Genomic DNA, 22,500 nt, shown 5'->3' with positions numbered 1-22,500 from the left:
GTATTAGTAGTTAGACACATTTTACAATCCGTGCCTGAAGTCAACATACAGTTTTCCTTTTCTTGGCGTAACACAGTCAAAATGTAGCGTCTTTGGTTTTACTTGGTGCTTCATTAAATTTCTCGTGGACAAGTGAGTGTTATTCCCCAGCCTGTTTCCTTCACTAGGTACCCAGAACATAGGTAGAATCGTAACAGCTTAACACGGAAAGGACAGGACGAGTAAGACGTGTCACCTACCATGTTGGATAACCAGGACACGGTAAAACACAGGAAGATTCAATTGGAGCAAGAAGACAAGAAGGAGGAGGAGGAGGAGGAGAAAGAGAAGGAAGAGGAAGAGAAAGAGAAAGAGTAGATACAAGTGGTGGTGATGGTTGCAGTTGGTGTTGTTGTTGGTAATGTTGCGCTTCCTTTCGTTTCTATTATACCCAAGTAAGGCAGTGAGAGGCAAGACTACCTGTGTTAATGTTCCACTCACCTTCCCCTTCCCTGCCTCCGTCCCTTCCTCATTCCCTCACCCTCCTGCTCGGGCGACGTGTTCAGTGTGTGGTACCTGGCGTGTACAAGGGGCGGGAAAGGGGGGAGGGAGGATAGAAAGGTTTATCCAGGTGTGTTGTGTCTTGCGAGGACGAACGCTTGATTAGAGAATAGAAAGTAATAATGATAATATTAAAGCAGTAATAATAATAATGGAATTTTATGCATGCAGTGTAATTTCCTTTCATTTTGTTCGTTTAATTCCCATGCGCGTCCGTGCGTTTGTCGTTCACGTTTCATCATTGGTTATATTAAGTATTAAATTTATTTATGCTCAGGCCACACCACCTCTTTGTGGCTCCATTTCTACCACTGACTTAATGCATTTGTCTCTTGTTTTCCATTCCTTTTTCCCTTTGTTACCTCGCTATTCCATTACTGGTTGCATTGCTCATTGTTCTTCACGTTAGCGTCTCGTCATTCATTATTCACGCTACACTTAATAATGTGTTGAGGAATTTGTCGTATAGTTAGTGTTGTTTCTTCATATTTCATCATTGATTGCGATACTTTTCCCTCCCATAGCTACGTGACATCGATCCTGACTGTTGCTGCTGTTGCCAATGAGAAAATGAATGTGCTAATTATTTATGCCTCCTGACCTTCAATGTTAACTCCTTCAATACAGCAACACATTTCTACGTTGAGATTTGTGTATGATTAGACCATGCATAAAATTCCATTATTATTATTATTATTACTGCTTTATTATTATCCTTATGGTGTATGGGAGGCAGAAGATTAATGGCCACAGTCTTCACTATTTTAATGCCCACGTAAGTTTCTAAAGGTGTACAAAATCACTAAATAGTAATTGCAATGAATATGAAAACGCGTCATGGTACTGAAGGAGTTTAGTCTAATTGGCTATGCATTGTCCTTCCCATTACACCGATAATCTAGTGCACGAGTTAAGCGTTCTTTCATTCCATCGTTCCTCATTGCTTACTTTCCCTTCATACGTACGTATTCACTCGTTTCGTAGCAGGTTTTGAAGGACCACGACGATGCCAAATGAATTTTTATTTTTGGTTTCTTGAAATGAATACCGTAAAGGATCTCTCTCTCTCTCTCTCTCTCTCTCTCTCTCTCTCTCTCTCTCTCTCTCTCTCTCTCTCTCTCTCTCTCTCTCTCTCTCTCTCTCTCTTAAAACAGTTATAGCGTATCTGAATAATACATCTAACACTACCACCGAATGATAATAATAATAATAATAATAATAATAATAATAATAATTTACTGATATGAATAAAAATGAAAGAAAAGAATATACCTCGGACAAAACGGGAGAGGTTTAACATTCCAGAGCGTCTTGTGAGCCTTGCATGTCAACACAACCCTCAGGTGGCTCCACAGAACGTAGCGTGGTGGAATGGGCGTCATGGGCTGCACCTGCTCCACCTGATCCACCTGACGACCACTTACGGAACCACCGATAAATTTTGGCCATTTTTTCCCGCCTTAGTACTTTGGACGTTAATCTGTTGTGACACTTTATCAAATGGCCTTTACAAGTCATGATAGACAATATCCAAAGATTTATAGGCGCCATAAACAAACTTTGCCATTGCGTTGGTGGGAGGGAAGGGGGTGAGGTGCAAGGGACGCGACCTCACACACACACACACACACACACACACACACACACACACACACACACACACACACACACACACACACACACACACACACACACACACACACACACACACACACACACACACCTGGACTTGCTATGGTCGTGTTTCTTCTTTACAAGGAGCTTCAGTGATTGCTTTGTTAACCTTTTCAATACTGGCACAAATTTTTTTACTTTAAAATTTGAGTATAAAACCATTTTATTGACATTAGGAAGGGTCCATGGAGGCCAGAAGGTTAATGACTAGAATCTTAACTATTTTAATCCCCCACATAATATTCTGAAGCTATATAGAATCACCACATAGTAAGCAAAATGTGTATGGAAAGGCGTCATGGTTCTGAAAGGGTTAAAAATCAAGTGGTGAATTTCTGTGGTTGGATTGAGCGCGCACGTAATGAAGTGACGTGACGAACTGCGCTCCCGTTTTTTGTTGCCTTCAATTACGCGTCAGACAGTTTGATGTGTGGCGTTCTCTTTTGAGGCAGACTGGAATTTTCTGATATATGTGTCTAGTACAGCGGTGCGCGGTTACAAATACATGAAGTCAGGCCGTCAGAAAGCATCAGTACAATTCCTTAACTTTTTCGCTTCAATTTTTCCTTTTGTACATTTCCTTTTTTATCAAGTTGACTCATCGAATTTTGCATTGGTATCCTTATTTCTTTTTAATGGTTCCACTTCCTGCCTGTCCTTCACCTCCACTCCTGTCTTTCACTGATTATTGAATATTTATACAGTAATTTCTGGATCCGTTATTTTTTTTCTATTTTATATTTTGTTAATGAGATTCTGAGAGGAAAAGTAGAAAAAAAACGTGTTTATCTTCACACTTCTACACTCCTATCCTTTACTGATTACCAAATGTTTATACAATTATTTCTGGATTCTTTATATTTTTCTATCTTATATTTTCTTAAGATGATTCAGAGAGGCAAAAAGGAGAAAAAGCTTAATTCAATTTTACACTTAAAGAAAAAGGAGCATGAAGAACATCAACAAATAAAACTGAAGTATAGAAAATGGAGATCATACTGCATAAAAAAACTAAATAAATAAACAAATAAATAAATTGAAAAACAAAAAAAATACTTCGATAGGACTTTTAACATTGGCTTTACTGATACATTTTTTTTATTTCCCTTTTTTTTCGGGGACAGGGGAGTGGCTTTATTGTTTTAATGGATTGGAAGTGATAGTGATGTATTTGTATGCGGCGTGTGTGAAAGCCCGCGTGTACTGTGCTGTAGGGTGAGCTCGGTCAGGTGAGGGGAGAAACAGCACACACCTGAGCTTCAACACGCCGCTGGAAAGGGTTTGGCGGTGCTAGTAGTCAGTATTTTTCTATTTTTATTTGTATTAATAGCCACTGAATGCAGAAACGTTCATATTGCCTTACTTGGATTAATATCGGATTTCTTTATTAATTTCTTTGTTATATTTCTTTAATGGCGGATGCATTTTGTATTAATATCCTCAGTGGTCTTTAGTTTCTTGAGTTTCTGAGTTATAATGGACTGTTTTTATAAGGTACGTGAGATCGGTAGGATTTTAATGGTGAAGTTCTATTATCCCCTTTCAGTACCATGACACGTTTTCACATGTATTCTGCTTACCATTTGGCGATTTTATGCAGCTTCAGAAACATATGTGAGGGATTAGAATAGTTAAGACTCTAGCCATTAATCTTCCAATCTCCATAAACCTTTCTAATATAAATAAAATCATTAAATCATAGCCAAAAGTGCGTTTGAGTATTGAAGGGGTTAATATGTGTGTGTGTGTGTGTGTGTGTTCCAAGTGTTACTCTGTGCAAAGCAAGGAATGCCTGAGGACAAGTATGCACAAGTGAAGTGTCTTGTGTTGCGTAGTAGCTTTGCAATATTCACGATGGTAAAGTAATGCCTCTCCTTCATTATCTGTAGGAACATGTCTTGCCTTGTCCGCCCACCACCACCACCACCACCACCACCACCACCACTACTTCTGCTGCCAGGGTCTTGATCGGATTCATTCTTATTGCATACTAACATGGGCCTTTTTATTAGGTAGGTATCGACTCTCTCTCTCTCTCTCTCTCTCTCTCTCTCTCTCTCTCTCTCTCTCTCTCTCTCTCTCTCTCTCTCTCTCTCTCTCTCTCTCTCTCTCTCTCTCTCTCTCTCTCTCATAAATTTCGTAATGCAGCACCTTATTACACGTACAGGTTCTCGGTATGCTCGTGTGCTCGTGTTGTAATTATGTTTGCCTGTGCACGCCGTAAGTAATGCCTGAAAGTAATACCAGTGCTTGCCTTGCCTCGCCTCGTCTCGCCTCGCCTCGCTTCGCCTCGCTTCGCTTCGCTTCTCCTCGCTTCACCTCGTTCACTCAACACGTCTAGGTCGATATTGACTTTGTGACGTAAATTTTGTGTTTGACATCCTAGGAGGTGAAGTGTGTGTGTGTGTGTGTGTGTGTGTGTGTGTGTGTGTGTGTGTGTATTTTCTGCGCCACTCACGTTCCCGCCACGTTATTCCATTAATGCTTAGGTGTTGTTGTTGTTGTGTGTTTGTTTATCTGTCCGTATCTATGTTTGTCTGACTGTCATCGCCGGCTATATATGTTGGATACATTTCAATATTTACGTTCCTGGCAGATTTTAACTTGTCTATGTTTATTACTGATAAATTGTGCGGCATGTTGGGAGAGAGGGAGAGTGTAGTATCTGAACACAGTGGTTAGGAAATATGTGCAGTACAAATTAAAGGAATTGGAGCGAATTAAAGTGAAAAAAAGAGTCCCAGAGTGAAAATGTTTATACAACTTGTATGGCGGTGATCAATTACACACAATTTCAATACAAGCTGCACCGAATTTCATGCTGAGCACAATAGCGCGAGTGTTTATTTACATGGTATTAATTTGCACTCCTCGCGACGCCCGCCATGTGATATCCCAGGTTGTGAACTCCAGCCAGCCAGCGATAATGTTGGCTACGGGAATCTATGAGGGTTCGGTGATGATTCGAAGCTTCTGATGCTGCATTTCGAGGTTTCATTGGTTAGCGTTGTGATGGTGTTAGGGAATGTTGGTGCTTTAGTTATTGAGATTGTGCTTGTAATATTTGTAGTTGTAGGGGTGGTGGTGGTAGTGATGATAGTGATAGTAGTAGTTGTAGAAGTAGTTGTTGTAGTAGTATAAAGAATGAATTTTAATATCTAGTTATACGGCTAATGCTACTGTTACGGTAACCAACTACCAATACTACTATTACTACTACTTTTATTATTATCATCATCATTATCATCATCATCATCATTATTATAGTTACTACAACAACAACAACTACTACTACTACTAGTATTACTACGATTACTATTGCACTATTGCAACCACCAATGCCAGCACCACCACCACCACCACCACCACCACCACCACCACCACAATTAATATTACTACAATGACTACTACTAATCGGGATAATGGTGCTTTTAATAATGATAATAACAATAATAATACCACCATCACGACCGCCGCCACCACCACCACCACCACCACCACCATTACTACGGCCACTAAAAGCACGCCAGCTGCCGGGCATCGAGTACACATATTCAATACCTCTCGAATCAATCAATCCCTTTAATATTCAATGGAGCGATAACCAAGCGTACTCTCTCTTACATCAGTGTGGAGGCGTGTACATTTCCACCTCCCTCTCCTCCTCCTCCTCTTCCTCCCAATCTCCATTTCTTTAAGTCCTATTATTCATTTTTTTATTCTATATCTTTTTCTTTCTTTCTTTCTTTCTTTCTCTTTTTTGTGTGTGTTTCTCAGCGTTTTGTATATTTTCTTTTCGTCTCATCTTTGTCTCTTGTCTCTTTTTTCATGTCTATTTTTTCTACGTTTATATGGCACCATTTTCTTGCTTTTTCTCCCTTTTTTTTTCCCTTCATATCTTGTGCTTCTCCTCTTTCTGTCTCTCCTTCATACTTATTTCATTTTCTTCGTCCATCTTTCTTACTGTCGTTTCTTTCATCATCTATTCCTTTCTTTTTGTATTTTCATTTATCTTCTTTATCCTGTCTATTTTCCTTTTTCTCCACCACCACCACCACCACCTCCTCCTCCTCCTCCTCCTCCTCCTCCTCCTCCTCCTCCTCCTCCTCCTCCTCCTCCTCCTCCTCCTCCTCCTCCTCCTCCTCCTCCTCCATCTCTCACTACTTCCCCTTCATCATTATCTCTTTACTGCAGCTCTTTTCTCCCTCGTCTTCCTTGAATAATTCTTCTGCATACTCGCATTCCCTTCTTCCAGCTAAGTCCTGCTCTCCCTCTTTCTTTTCCTGGACATTTGGCGAGATCTACGTAAGCTAAGATTAATTAGGTGTGTGATTCGATTCCCTGGTGCTCGTGTTACCTGGATCACCTTTTGTGCGTGGGAGAACAGTGACTAAGAAGAGATGGGACAGGTGTGTGTGTGTGTGTGTGTGTGTGTGTGTGTGTGTGTGTGTGTGTGTGTGTGTGTGTGTGTGTGTGTTGTGTTGTATTGTAGATGCATATATCTCCCTGTTATACACACACACACACACACACACACACACACACACACACAACCGGATGACCCCTGGTAGAGCATGGTGGGTAATATACTGTACAGGGTGGGAGGAATTGAGGGAGGGAGGGAGTGAGGGGAAATAGAGGGTGGGAATGTAATGGCCTACTTTTATTTATTTCCCCTCACACTGACCTGCATTTGTGGTGGCATTGTAAACCTACTGCGAGTTTTATTGTACTGTTTTTTTTTACTTTTTTTTTCCCTTCTCTACGGTAATTGGAATAAAATGGTAAATAGCGGAATAGATAAGTGCTGTTTGGATAGTGTGTGTATGTGTGTGTGTGTGTGTGTGTGTGTGTGTGTGTGTGTAGGTGTCTGAGTGTTGTATCTGCGGAGGCTGATTATGCTTATAGTGAGAGTGGCTGGTCGTGCATTTATTATCATCTACAATACGTGCGTAATTGACTTCACGAATGCTGCCCAGAGAAAAAAAATAAAGTAAACTATATATATATAAAAAAAAAAAAGCTGCTACTACTCGTCAGGCTGAACTGTGAAAAAGACTCGGCAATGAAAAAAATAAGGCCATGTTTTGTGAGCGTAATTATCTGCAAAGTTTTAATGCGGGCGTGACATACGTGCACTAAATTATGTGCACTGAAACATGGATGCCGTTGGTGGTGCTGGTGGCGGCGGCGGTACTGGTGGTGGTGAGGGTGGTGGAGGTGGAGTTAGTGACTCGCTTATACATAGAGCATGGACCCAACAGGCTGCATGTGATGGTGCTTTTAGTCGAGTTGTTAGTGTTGCATTTATTCACGCTTCGAGGTGGAGAGCCGGGAGTTTAAAAGCTACTATTACTACCACCACTACCACTACCACGACCACCACTACCACGATTCCTGCTTGCCAATGTCACTGCTGCAAGTACTGGTGGTAGTGTAGTGATAGGGGTGGTGGTAGTGACTGCTAAATTATTGTTTCTAAATTCGCAGTTTTTAAGTCAGAAATAATGATATGAAGAAAAAAGAAACATCGACATGTTTTTGGGACTTCGAGAGACTGTGTAAGAAGAGGAATTGGAGAGGATGAGGAGGATAAAAGGAAGGTACAGCAGAGTTAGCGGCGATAAGAGAAACAACATGGGTAAACAGAAGCGACAAATTCCAGGGCTTTATACGAGATAATGTCATGTCTGTAACCGAAGATATACAAGGCAAGAGTAAGATGAATCCCTTTGTGGTGAGATAACAGGAACAGCCAAGGAAAACAATACCCAATTACATCTTTTAGACAAGAGAACTCTACAACATCTTTGGAACAAGAGAAGGTTACATTAGAAGAACAATACATTTCTTGAGCAGGAGAACACTTTACTACATATTTTAAACAGGACAACTACTATAATACATTTTTTTGGCCTATAAGAGGGTTAAATATAGATATAGACACGGGGGTATAGACTGTATGGACCGCTCCTTAATCCCTTTAAAACTGGGACGCATTTTTACCATGAGCTTTGAGTATAATTAGACGACTGTATTTACATTAGCAAGGTTCCATGGAAGTCAGAAGGTAAATGGTCAAGAATCCTCACTATTTTAATCCCCACATGAGATTCTGAAGCTGTATAAAATCACCAAATAGTAACTTGAAAAAATATGAAGACGTGTTAAGGTACAAAAGAGATTAAAGATTCTTCTAGTTTTGCTTTGCTTTCCTTTAGAGCTTAGTTCTCTTTTACTTTCTATCGTGTTCTCTTATCCAGTTGATTTTAATGCACTTACAACTTATGAACTGCATGTGGAGCGTAGTATATACATCAGAGCAGCGGTGTGTGTGTGTGTGTGTGTGTGTGTGTGTGTGTGTGTGTGTGTGTGTGTTTGTGTTTGTGTTTGTGATGATCCGCTAACGCCCCAATCCTCTATGCGATACCTTTGAGTTTTCCACTGGTTAGTCACACAATTCTTCCTCTTCCGCTACGTCGCTGCTCTCGTATATTTGTAATTTAATTGCCGGCGTCAGTGTCAGAGCGGTGCGGCAACAAAAGGGAATTTTCTCTTGAATTATACGTATTTTTTTTAATGGTATTGTTTTTGTAATGTTCTCGCTCCGTATCCCAGCCCTGGCCGGTCCGCGCGGGGGATATATTAAACTGTTTGTCTTTGTCTGTCTTTGTTTGCGTGTATATTGTCCTTGTTCTGCTCGTCCCGCCCGCTGCTCACTTGTTCTCCTCCGCGTCCTGCACCAATGAAACACTACCCGCTGTGCTCTCTCTCTCTCTCTCTCTCTCTCTCTCTCTCTCTCTCTGATTTATATATTCCATCTTTATTCGGTGACGTGTGTATTATATGATGTAGCAAATAATAGTAATAATCATTCATATCCAAGTAATTATTTTATCCCCAAGAACGTGGGAAACCAGAAAGAAGTTCACCGTACTTTTAATTTCTCCTTCCTGCTTTCCTTCCTATTAATCACCTTTCTCCCCTCAGTAAATTCGCATTATTTATCTCATTCTTTCTTATTTCCCTCTCCTCGCATCGTCTCTTCTACCGTTATAATCCTTTCAAGTATTTATTTTGTTTTATCCTCTATGTATCATCCTCTTCTTCCTAATTTTCCTTCCCGTCTCTCCTACTTATCTCTCTTCATAGTCTCCTCCTATTCCTGTTTGTCTCCTCGTTTCTTTCCTTTATTATTCTTTTAGTTTTCTTTATCTCTACAAAACATTTCTGATCCGGAAAGTAACTCCCTTGATTTCTCCTTCCTTAGGCCAGATAAGCAAGTGAAGGTTCGGATGTTTAGCTTCTATCTATATAATTTCGGATTACTGCGGTCAGTTTGTACCCTTGTGATGCTGTTTACATCATTATTTTTTTCTTTTCCATCTCTTTCTGTCACTTTTTTTCTGTGATCATGTGTGTCTTCTTGTATGTGGGAGGTGAAAGTATGTGAGAGAGGGAGGGAGAGAAAGAGCAATGAAGGAAGAGAAAAAATGAGGTTGGCTGAGGGGTGTTGGTTGAACAGTGATCACTTACATTCTAGGAAACACAAGTAGCTGGTGGAATGAAATGTGGAGGTTACCAAATAGTGTCTCTGGTTTCTAAGTCTCTTAAGTGCTGGTATCAAGTTTTTTTTTTAGTACATTTATCTTTTATCACAGGTTAAAGTTTGTCTGTCTCTTCGGTTGATTTATGTATTTAATTAATGATATGGAAGGAATTATCTTTATTTCTATTTGAACTTATCTTATATGTATTTTTTTTTTAGAACGAGTGTTTGCGTATGACGAATGTACAGCCTTGACTTGACATGTGAAAAAACAAACATTTGCAAGCATTAACATTTCAAGCCCCACTCACAGATACAAGGATGGGGACAACGCATGCAATCACACACACACACACACACACACACACACACACACACACACACACACACACACACACACACACACACACACACACACACACACACACACACACACACAGGCAGGAAAACAATCATACAATCATGCGCACCAAACAAACACGTTCACACACGTAGGGGCGAAACAAGAGATAGATGGAAACACACACACACACACACACACACACACACACACACACACACACACACACACACACACACACACACACACACACACACACACACACACACACACACACACACACACACACACACACACACACACACACACACACACACACACAAAAGTTCATCTGTCGCCTGTCCCCTGAAACACATACGCACAAAGATTGGAAGAAAATAGATTTACAGATAGACAGAATAACAGGCAGCGGTGGTTTTCCTGCCAGCCAGCACTTCCATGTTAGTGAAGCGTTGCAAATATTTCAAAGTGGCCTTCATATACAATGCAATCCCTTCTTCCCCTTCCTCCTGTCGCTACTTGAGTTGCTTCCCTCGTGTGTCTCCGTCTCAATCTCCTCTTCCTCCTCCTCATTCTCCTTTCTCTCATCTTCCTCCCTCTTTGTTCTGTTCGATTGCTGTCTCTTTTCCTTCCTCCTTCCTTCCTTCACTTGTTATCCCTCTTCGTTCTATCCTCTCCCTCATTTTCTCCTTACTTTCCACTCCTTTCCTTTCGACTCTCCTCCTCTTTCTCTGTCTCCTTTTTCCTTCCCCTTGTTATTATGTCATGTTTTTCTCCTTCCATTCTCTTTGACCTTTTTGTTGTTTTCCTCCTCTGTCTGTCTGTTCTCGCTCTTGCTGTCGTCTCTTCTCTCCTTCATTCCTTCTTCCTTCAACCCTTCTGCAGTTCCTCCTTCTTTTCCTGTTCCTACCTCTTCTTTTCCACGCTGCCTTGCATCTCTCTCTCTTGTCTGTGTCTTCTCCTTGTGACGTGACGTGCGCCACAGAAATAATCTCGTAAGCTTTTATGCAAATTTCACTCTCCTCCTTTCCTCTTTATCCCGCAAGAAGCTGTCTAGCACACACACACACACACAAACACACACACACACACACACACACACACACACACACACACACACACACACACACACACACACACACACACACACACACACACACACACACACACACACACACACACACACACACACACACACACACACACACACACACACACACACACACACACACACACACACACACACACACACACACACACACACACACACACACAGATAAAATATGGAAGCGAAGAGTGACTGAGACAGAGCGACATCGGTTGTCAGTAAATAAAGGAAGGATAGTGCAGGGCTGTCAGAGAGAAAGGGAGGGACAGACAGGGGTGGGAAAAGAAAGAAGTGGTACAGGGACGAAGAGAAGAAGAGAGGAGAGAAGGATGGAGAGAAAATGAAAGGGATGGAAAGGAGAGGTGAGGAGAAAATAAACAACACTGTGAAAAGGAAGCTAACGAGAGAGAGAGAGAGAGAGAGAGAGAGAGAGAGAGAGAGAGAGAGAGAGAGAGAGATGGCTTCAAATAATCACGTGAAATGAGTCTGGTGCTGTGAACAGTTAAGTAGAGGAAGGGCGTGAACTGAGAGGAGAAAACACACACACACACACACACACACACACACACACACACACACACACACACACACACACACACACACCGCGTAGTGTAGCGGTTAGCACACTCGGCTCACAATCGAGAGGGCCGGGTTCGAGTCCCGGAGCGGCGAGGCAAAGGGGCAAGCCTCTTAATGTGTGGCCCCTGTTCACCTAGCAGTAAATAGGTACGGGATGTAACTCGAGGGGTTGTGGCCTCGCTTTCCCGGTGTGTGGAGTGTGATGTGGTCTCAGTCCTACCCGAAGATAGGTCTATGAGCTCTGAGCTGGGTGACCAGCAGGCAACCGAGGTGAATTACACTCACACACACACACACACACACACACACACACACACACACACACACACACACACACACACACACACACACACACACACACACACACACACACACACACACACACACACACACACACACACACACACACACACACACACACACACACACAGGGGGGAGGCGTGCTAAACTACCCATGCATACAGAAGCACTCGAGTTCCAAAAGACGTACATGAACGTTCACTTCGCCTCGTACACACGAGGCGAAGTACAGACAGAAGAGACAAGAACGTGGGAAGGGAAGAGAGATGAGAGAGAGAGAGAGAGAGAGAGAGAGAGAGAGAGAGAGAGAGAGAGAGAGAGAGAGATAGTGAAAGAATTTTTAGAAAGCCAGCATATGAATTCTTTGTTTTATTCATTTGCAGTCGAATGTTTTTTTTTTTCTTGTCTTTTGTCATCGCAAGGTTCAGCCAGTCCTCTCTCTCTCTCTCTCTCTCTCTCTCTCTCTCTCTCTCTCTCTCTCTCTCTCTCTCTCTCTCTCTCTCTCTCTCTCTCTCTCTCTCTCTCTCTCTCTCTCTCTCTCTCTCTCTCTCTCTCTCTCTCTCTCTCTCTCTCTCTCTCTCTCTCTCTCTCTCTCTCTCTCTCTCTCTCTCATAGCTACACACACACTGAGCAGCAACAAGTACTGACGGAAGCTGCAATATCCTTCATTAATTAGTGAGATGGTTCCGGCAACACGATGACGTAACATTGAAATACTTGCCTCTTTCCTACCCGAGAGCTGGAGGGAGGCTGGCGAGGGTGCAATGAGACAAGACGTGCGTGTACCAGGCAGTAGTAAGAGGCAGTTAGTGGAAACGAAGCGAACAAGACATTATATCTGTCTTAACAAACTAACTGATTGAGAGAGGCGAGTACCGCGTTTATTTTTGCAGCAGCGGTGGTGATAGTGGTGGTGGTGGTGGTGGTGGTGTTGCGTGGCGCGGCTTCTGCAGTTACGAGCTTGTTTCTCTCCTTAATGAAATCGTTCCTGCAGAATTATTTGGGTGCAGTTTAATTGTATCAGTCTACATCGCAGCGCCGCGCCATAACTCGTCCCGCGGGAAGGAAGACTAAATGAAAGTAACTCTCTTCTCCCCGCCACTCGTAACTCCTTCTAGAAAATGTAGACCCTTCCTTTAAAGCTTTTCCTCTACGCTGCGTTTCTTTTCTTTTTTTTTCCCATTTTCTTTATTTCCGTCCCCCAGAAGAGAACTAGTCCATTTCTGTCGACATTTGCCTGTGGAATTTGCTGACTGCGGGGGAGATCAGCTTGTCTCTCTATGCTAAACGGCTCCTGATTTTTTACACCAGGCGCGCTGACCCGACTGGTGGCCTCACAATGGTGGCGTGTTAGCACCGAACTCTCCAGAAACTCATGAATTTCCTTGTCTGTTATTATTATTGTTATTATTATTATTATTATTATTATTATTATTATTATTATTATTATTATTATTAGTAGTAGTAGTAGTAGTAGTAGTAGTAGTAGTGGTAGTAGAAGTGGTAGTAGTAGTAGTAGTAGTAGTAGTAGTAGTAGTAGTAGTAGTAGTAGTTGTTGTTGTAGTAGTAGTAGTAGTAGTAGTAGTAGTAGTAGAAATAGTAATAGTGGTAGTAGAGGTAGTAGTGGTAGTAGTAGTAGTAGTAGTAGTAGTAGTAGTAGTTGTAGTATTAGTAGTAGAAGTAGTAATAGTAATAGTAGAAGTAGTATTGTTATTATTTAAGGAATGATTTTATTGGTGACCTTTAAACTGTCACATTGTTTTTGCTCAGTGATTTGTTGCTTTACTAAAAAAAAAAATTCATATGTGTTTAGTTGATGAATCATTACCAGAGAGAGAGAGAGAGAGAGAGAGAGAGAGAGAGAGAGATTTTAGATATGAAGCAATAGTTATAAGCACATTTAATTAATTCTTATCAGTTATATTAGCTCACCCACCACACCTCCCTCCTCTCTCTCTCTCTCTCTCTCTCTCTCTCTCTCTCTCTCTCTCTCTCTCTCTCTCTCTCTCTCTCTCTCTCTCTCTCTCTCTCTCTCTCTCTCTCTCTCTCTCTCTCTCTCTCTCTCTCTCTCTCTCTCTCTCTCATCCCTATCACCGCCTCCCTCTCTATCCCTTCACCGCTTCCCCTCTCTTTCTTTCACCGCTCCTCCTTCTCTCTCTCTCTCTCTCTCTCTCTCTCTCTCTCTCTCTCTCTCTCTCTCTCTCTCTCTCTCTCTCCCCTTCAGCTTATGGAAAACGCAGATAATATCGAGATCGTAGGGCAGTATCGTGTTATCGGTTTCCAAGCATGCTTTGAATGGGTTTGGATTCTGTGCTCTGTGTTAATGAACGGGTTAATGTTATTCATTCGGCTAACTGATATAAAGGGCGCTCTTCTGTTCCCTTTTATTTTCCCTTTCGTTATTTTTATGCTTCTTTTTTTATAATCCTCTTTTTTTCTTGTGTCTGTTATTTTTTATTTGTTAGTGTATAGTTTTTTTCCGGTGATTTCTCTCTCTCTCTCTCTCTCTCTCTCTCTCTCTCTCTCTCTCTCTCTCTCTCTCTCTCTCTCTCTCAAACAAAGGACAATTGAAGCAACACCGGAGAAAAAGAGATAAAAAAAAAGAACCCAAACGAAATGCACTTTTGAAACACATTTTCTTATTTCCCTTTGTATAATTTATTTTGTCCTCATTCCTGTGTTATATTCCTTTTTGTGTTCCTATTGTGTTTCTCTCCCGGCCTGATTTGCCCCACGTATTATATCCCTTTGTATCTATATTACTCGCATTTACCCTCTGAGGAAAAGAATGAGTGTTTCCCAGTGTGTCTGTTGTATTGCATTGTTTTTCTCCTTCCCTCCTTCCCTCCCTCTCCCTCTCCCTCGTGGTCTTAGTTTCATCTGGCCTCCTGGCGGGTGTCTGTCTTAAACTCCTCTTTGTTTGTCTGTTTGCCCGAAGACTGAGGTGAGATTATTTTTATTTCCTCTTTCCCTCTTTCTCTATCTCTTTTTTTTTTCTCTCTCTCTCTCTCTCTCCTACTCCTCCTCCTTCTGTGTTGTGTTGTCTCGTGCCGTGTTCGCGTCATGTTTTTGTGTCTTTATTCTTTATTTCCTCTGTCCTGGTCGTCCTTGTCTTCGTATTGTTTTCTCTCCACATATACGTTTTCTTTTTTTGTCTCTCTCTTGCTCTCTCTTTCTCTCATTCTTACTGTTTCTCTTCCTTCATTCCTTGCTCTGTCTTTCTCACTGTCTCTATATCTTTCCCTTGTTTCATTTCTTTCCTATTCCCTTCTTCGCTTATCGTTTCTTTTCCGCTTTTCACTCCTCTTCCTTTCTCTTTCTCTCTGTTTTCCTTTTGTTTCCACCTCGATACACGCTTCTCTCGCTTCGCTTGTTTGCTCAGCCTTGGATCTGATTGGTTGGAACAGATGCCGTGTCATGTGATTGGTTCTTTGATTGTATTATTTGCGGTCACTCTGAACGTGGAGGAGGAGGAATGGGATGGAGGAGAGGGAGAGAGGGAGGAAAGGAGGGGTAAGGAAAAATGAAAGACTGGACAGGAATAGTTAGAAGTGTGAAGAGCAGATGAAATACAAAGGAAGGAGTGATAGTGGAGATATAGGGAGGGTAGGGTGAGTGTTGTAGGGCGAGTAGAAGTGGTGAATAAGAGGTTTAAGTGGTGGTGGAGAGGTGTGGACGGCAAGGGGAGGAGGTGTTAAGCAGAATGTGAGAGGGTTTGCACGATAGGGGCGTGCTGGGCTGAAGGGATGAAACCTGAGAGAGAGAGAGAGAGAGAGAGAGAGAGAGAGAGAGAGAGAGAGAGAGAGAGAGAGAGATAATTAAGTGTGCAAAGTACCGTGAAGAACGAGGCAAGTGCAGCAACACGTCAGATCATCAGATAAATATTTTCTCTTCTTGACGTTCCTTACCATCAACCGCACAACACTGTTAGCTTTACGAGATACAGAGGATGTGTTAAAATGCTCATCTGTACAAGCTTCCTTAGGGATTTAGTTGTGGTCTTGGTTATAGAAGAAGAAGAGATGAAGTGAATGAAGGGCTGAAGGAGAGACGAGTTGGAGGAATCACTGTATCTATTAGTCACTTTACGAATATCGGTCACTTTATCCCTGTATATTTTGTCGTTAGATATGGTTTAACTTATAGAAGAAAAGGCCACGTAAATTGAATAAAAAAGGTGAGGGAGAGAGGAGAGAGGGAATTACTAGAAATACTTCTTTTTATGTAAGAGGATGAAAGCTGACCAAGAGCAGAACACGAAAATAAAGGCTCACTAAGTTGCCAGTCCCCTTACATGACCACGATTTAGCCAAAAAGAGGAATAAACGTTTTGAAACCTCCCTGTTAAATTAAGTTATAGGAAATTGGAAATGCAAAAGCAGGTAGAGTTCCAGAGTTTATCAGGGAAGGTAAGAATGATTGAGAGTATAGGTTAACACTTGAATTAGGGAGTCTGACAGAGTGGGGATGAGAGGAAGAGAAAATATTGATCTGTATCAGTCATTTTACGAACATCGATCACCACATTCAAGAGCAAAGTAGTAAGGCGACTGCTTTCATTGAAGACTGATACTGACAATACAATAAAGACGTAGAACAAAGGAGACCCGCTGAAAAAAAAAAAAATAACTGTAGGTGGTGCTGTGCCAGTGGTGAATGAGGTGAAGTAGAGAAGGTTGCTTAGTCATGGTTGGTATGGTGAAGTAAAGTGCGTGAGTACGGTGGAGTGGTGGAGAGAAGGGTTGGCAAGGTGGGAGTGACGAAGGGGAGATGCAACAATGAGATCACAAAGTTTACTGCGACAAACTAACTCCGATACGCCAATAGGAGATCGATGAGAGAGAGAGAGAGAGAGAGAGAGAGAGAGAGAGAGAGAGAGAGAGAGAGAGAGAGAGAGTAATGATGATGACGGTATTGGTGATGGTGATGTGGATAAAGGGAACAAGGCCTGTCATTGCATCTACTTTAAGGCAAGCGAGATGGATGATCGTGTGTGTGTGTGTGTGTGTGTGTGTGTGTGTGTGTGTGTGTGTGTGTGTGTGTGTGTGTGTGTGTGTGTGTGTGTGTGTGTGTGTGTGTGTGTGTGTGTGTGTGTGTGTGTGTGTGTGTGTGTGTGTGTGTGTGTGTGTGTGTGTGTGTGTGTGTGTGTGTGTGTGTGTGTGTGTGTGTGTGTGTGTGTGTGTGTGTGTGTGTGTGTGTGTGTGTGTGTGTGTGTGTGTGTGTGTGTGTGTGTGTGTGTGTGTGTGTGTGTGTGTGTGTGTGTGTGTGTGTGTGTGTGTGTGTGTGTGTGTGTGAGTGAGAGAGAGAGAGAGAGAGAGAGAGAGAGAGAGAGAGAGAGAGAGAGAGAGAGAGACTGAGAGCAAGACACCGAGAGCAAGACAGAGACCAAGAAAGAGACCGACACCACTGATTTCGTTCTTAACCCCTTCAGGACTGGGACACAATTTTACCTTGAGATTTGTGTACGATAAGGCCATTTTATTGACATTAGGAAAGCTCTATGGAGGTCTTCACCGTTTCAATCCCCCCACATAAATTTCTGAAGCTGTATAGAATAACCAAGTAGTAACCAAAATGAATATGGAAAGACGTCATGATACTCAAGGGTTAAGACAATCATGTTTCCTCTTCCCCTGACTCGAAGCCGTGTCTCACCACCACACCTGTACCACCTACCGTCTCCTAACCACCTTTCCTCGCTTCTCCCTTATTCCTAACCTTTCCCCAGCGACCCAGAACACTTGGTCCACCTGCTGTCACTACCTTGTCTTACCTGGTGCCATCAATATGGTAATAAGTCGCAGCTTTCACCTCTCCCACGTGGATCTGAGAACACTTGTCTGAAGGCGTGACTACCGTTGGCCTTGTTGTTTCCTCTTCTCTGGGACTTAGGATATTTGCTTTCTAGTCTCCTTGCTCGTGTTTCTCCCCCTCCTTCTCTTCTTCCTCCTCCTCCTCCTCCTCCTCCTCCTCCTCCTCCTCCTCCTCCTCCTCCTCCTCCTTCGTCTTCCGCTTCCATCTCGTCGTGTTTCAAAGTGTTTCCTCTGCGGTGGTTTTGTTACGTTTCTTGTTTGTTGTTGTTTAGTTTCACGTTGCTGTGTTATTTCGAGTTATTCTTCTTTGTTATGTCCATTGGATCTGTTTTGTATGACGTTTGGCTTCGTGTGAGTCTTTTGTTACAATGTTTTACTTCATGTTTATATTTCATTGTCAATATGCAAATCATCGTTCTAGTTTTGTTAATTGTTTATATTCTCTACCTTCCGATTTTCTCTTCTTTCTCCTCCTCCTCCTCTTTTTTTTCTTCCTCCTCCTCCTCCTCCTCCTCATCCTCCTCCTCTTTTTCTTCCTCCTTCTCCTCCTCCTTTTCTTTCTCCTTCTCCTTTTTTCTTCCTTCTCCTTCTCCTTCTCTTCTTTTATTTCTTCCTTCTCCTTTCTTCCTTCTCCACTTCTTCTTTCTCCTCCTCCTCTTTTATTTCTTCCTTCTTCTCCTTTTCTTCCTCCTCCTCCTCCTCCTCCTCCTCCTCCTCCTCCTCCTCCTCCTCCTCCTTACTGAATGTCCATCTCTTCCTCAGGTGTGCTGGAGTGGCCAAGGAACACACCTGCACGTCACCTGTGAGTGTTGTCCCCCTTGCATGTAATCTTTATGAATTCATGTTATTTTGATAGTTTTATTTATTCATTCAATTATTTATTAATGATTTTTTTGTTTTCATGCAGTCTTTTTTTTTTTTTTTTTTTGGCTTCACTGATAAAAATAGAAGTGTTTTCTTCTTTCTATTTTAAGGACAGACTATTTTGTTTATGCCTTGACTCTTATTTGTTAGAAAGAATGCAATTTTTTAATTTTTTTCATCCAGATCATCTTTTTTTTGGGGGGGTTCCACTGAGAAAATGGTAGCTTTTTTTTATTTTTGGATTTTAAGGACAAACTATTTTGTTTATCATTTGACTCTTCTATGTTGGAAAGAAACTACTATTGGTGTCTTTATTCTGTTCCTGCGTCGATGATTCTTCGGTTTTTAGATTATCTTTAACGTATCTATTTTTTTTTTATACATTTGCTTTGGCTTTGGTTCTTTGTCTTCTAAAAACAGACCAAGGGATGATTTGCTAAGGCCACGGAGAAGAGGGAGGGAAAGGTCAGGGACAGAGAGAGAGAGAGAGAGAGAGAGAGAGAGAGAGAGAGAGAGAGAGAGAGAGAGAGAGAGAGAGAGAGAGAGAGAGAGAGAGAGAGAGAGAGAGAGAGAGAGAGAGAGAGAGAGAGAGAGAGAGAGAATAACACGCACTTTTCATCCCTTCCTTGATCCTATTTTCCTTTTTATCTCATTGTATCATTCTCGTATCTAGTTTCTTTTATTAATTTCCCATCATCTCTACTCCTCTCACTTTTCTTCTTTTTTTATTTTTCACTCGTCTCCTTTATTCATTTCTCAACTTTATTCCCTTCTTATCCATATTAACTCCACTTTCCTTAACAATCACCTTCCCTACTCCTTCTTTCCTCATATTTCCTCCTTTTTTCTTGTATCCTGCCTGTCCTTCCTTCCCTCTTCCTTTCAAATCACCAGTAACCTTTCCGGGATGTCTTCTCAGCCCTCCCTTACCACCTCTTGATTCCCCTTGACCCTCACCTTCTCCTCTCTTACATGCCTTCTCTCCCGCCTCCTCTTCCTCTTCCCAGTCCTCTTCACGTATCTTACCGATAGTGACATCAATGAGTTCTCTTCCTCTCCACTTACTTCTTCCCCAAGCTCTTCACTTCTTCCTGCTCTTCTTTCCTCTTTCCTCTTCCTTCCTTGCGTTTTCTTCCCTTTGGTTTTCTTGCTTAGTGATCTCTTCCCCTATTTTTCTTTGTTTTGCTTCTGTTTTTCTGTGTTTTTGTTTCCTTTCGTGTTTTTTTCTGTTTTTCTCCTTTATTCTGGTTTTGTTTTTTATGTGTTTTCCTTTGTTTTTTTTTTCTTGTTCAGAGTGTTTTCCTTTCTTTCGTTTCCGTATTTTTCTTTACCTTACCTTACATTTGCTTCTTCTTTTCTTTCTAACTCTCATTCTCTTCCTTAACTTCCTCCTTTCCCTCCTCCATTCTTTCCTTCTCCAGTTTTCTAATTTCTAATCGCTTCGTCATTTCCTTCATCGTGTTTCAACATTGTAATTTTTATTTTTCATAAGAAGCAACTTTTCTTTTTCAATTTTTTTTTTTTTTTATCCCTATCATTTTCAACCACTTCCTAATGATGTTCCTTCTTATCGTGCTCGCCTCTCCCTCTCCTGTTTCCTCCTTAATTTTCTCTCCAGTGACCTCTTGTCCCTATCATCCTTTATTATCTCTCTCTCTCTCTCTCTCTCTCTCTCTCTCTCTCTCTCTCTCTCTCTCTCTCTCTCTCTCTCTCTCTCTCTCTCTCTCTCTCTCTCTCTCTCCCTTTCCTTCGTGACCAGAAAAAGAATTCCTCCTCCTGCCTTGCTTTGGGGAGAAATTCTGGCAACTTCTTACACCATGAAGGGGTTTTTAGGTTCAGTTTGACTCCAGGATTTTTGTATAGAAAGTCAGTAGTGTGTGTGTGTGTGTGTGTGTGTGTGTGTGTGTGTGTGTGTGTGTGTGTGTGTGTGTGTGTGTGTGTGTGTGTGTGTGTCTAATGAGTAATTCGAGCTTTCCTATTAGTCTCTCCAATTTTCTTTCGTCTTTTTCCTCTCTGTCTTCTTTCCTTCCTTCCTTTCTTCCTCTCTTTCTCTTCCTCCCTCCTTCCTTCCTTCTTGTATTCCGTCCTTCCGTCCTTCCTTTATTTTTTTTTTTACTTATTCATACAATTATCTTCCCTATTTTTCTTTAATGCAGTTTTCCTCTTCCATTATTTTCTTTCCTAAGTTTCTCCTCCTCCTCCTCCTCCTCCTCCTCCTCCTTCTCTTCCTCCTCCTCCTTCTCTTAAGTTGAAATTCGGTTTTGGAGTTTCTGCATTTCAATCTGTGAGGTGAATTTGAGTTTTCCTACTAGGTGTTGTACGAGAGAGAGAAGGGAGAGAGAGATGAGAGGGAGAAACGGAGGGGAATGAAGGAGGGAAGGAGAGAGAAGCAGTGAGAGAGGTGGGGAGTGAAGGGAGTAAAGAAGGAAAGGTGAGAGGGAAGAGGACTGGAGAGGAGAGGAGAGGGAAAGGTTAGAATAGAGATTTCACGGTTAGGGTTGAGTTGGTGCTTTGGTGTGAGAGAGAGAGAGAGAGAGAGAGAGAGAGAGAGAGAGAGAGAGAGAGAGAGAGAGAGAGAGAGAGAGAGCACTTTTAATCCAATCTTTTAACACGTGAATATATTTTCTACTATTACTATTTGATTTTTCTTGTTTTCCATTGACAAAGTTTTATTTTTAATTTATTTTTTTTATATTTATTTCTTATCTTCCTTTTTATTTTCGTATATTTTGTACTGCCACGTGTTTTTTTTTTTTAAGTTTGCTTCATTTTGTTATTTTCTTTCCAGTTTTTTATATCGAGTTTTCATATCAGTGTTCATCATTTTTTTTGTATTTTCCACATTTTTCTATATTTTTTTTCTACCCAATTCTTCATTTCTCGCCATCTCCCTTTCCCTTCTTTCTCTTGCTTTCTCCTGAATCGCCTTTCTTTCTATCCTCACAGGCGTGCTTCTCTTTCTTCCACACGCCTCCCGCCCCTCGCTCCCTTTCTTTTATTCCTTTCTTTCATCCATCTCCCCATCACAACGTATTGATCGCAACTATTCAAGAGGATCTGAAGAATATATGTTAAAAAGTCACCCTTTTCCTTTCTGTACTTATTGGTTTTCTGCCTCCTCGTCCTCCTCCTCCTCCTCCTCCTCCTCCTCCTCCTCCTCCTCCTCCTCCTCCTCCTCCTCCTCCTCCTCCTCCTCCTCCTCCTCCTCCTCCTCCTCCTGTAGAATCTGTAGTGGTAGAATAGGGATACAGACAGTCTCGTCAGGCCCCGTAGGGCTGTTACTGTCTGTTCTTTCCTTTATATCCCTTTATATTCCTTCTCCTCCTTCTCCTCCTCCTCCTCCTCCTCCTCCTCCTCCTCCTCCTCCTCCTCCTCCTCCTCCTCCTCCTAAACTTTCGATTTAGATCAGAAAAGGTTGCAGTTCCATTACATAGCTCACTGGAAAACCTTTATCTGGAAGACTGTTTGCATTTCTGGCCACCGTGTTACAAAAAAAAAAAAAAGTAAAGACTATATGATACTAATTATTTCTGCCACAATGTTTATCTTTGTATTTCCTCCTCCTACTCTGTTCTTCCTTTCTCTGTCTTGTCTGAACTTGCCATAATCTATATAGTTATATTAATGCCCCTTTATTTCATCTTGGTATTGACTATGTTGTTTCTTACTACCTGTCCAGTAAACTTGTGCTTTCTATCTCTCGTTCTTCATCCTTGACCTTCATTTAATTTAG

General features: G+C 41.7%; 1 long non-coding RNA gene across 1 annotated transcript in view; it reads left to right on the top strand.

Moving 5' to 3' along the window:
* The window catches only part of LOC123506214, a 33,640-nt gene that overhangs the window by 10,177 nt on the left and 963 nt on the right, over positions 1 to 22,500 (top strand). The window contains exon 2 of the long non-coding RNA XR_006675378.1: positions 18,666 to 18,705. This is a non-coding gene — a long non-coding RNA (uncharacterized LOC123506214). The remainder of the gene's footprint in view (positions 1 to 18,665; positions 18,706 to 22,500) is intronic.

This window comes from Portunus trituberculatus, chromosome 19 (genome assembly GCF_017591435.1).
Source record: "Portunus trituberculatus isolate SZX2019 chromosome 19, ASM1759143v1, whole genome shotgun sequence".
In the NCBI taxonomy this organism is placed as follows: Eukaryota; Metazoa; Arthropoda; class Malacostraca; order Decapoda; family Portunidae; genus Portunus; species Portunus trituberculatus.
This window is presented reverse-complemented; position numbering and strand designations above follow the sequence as displayed.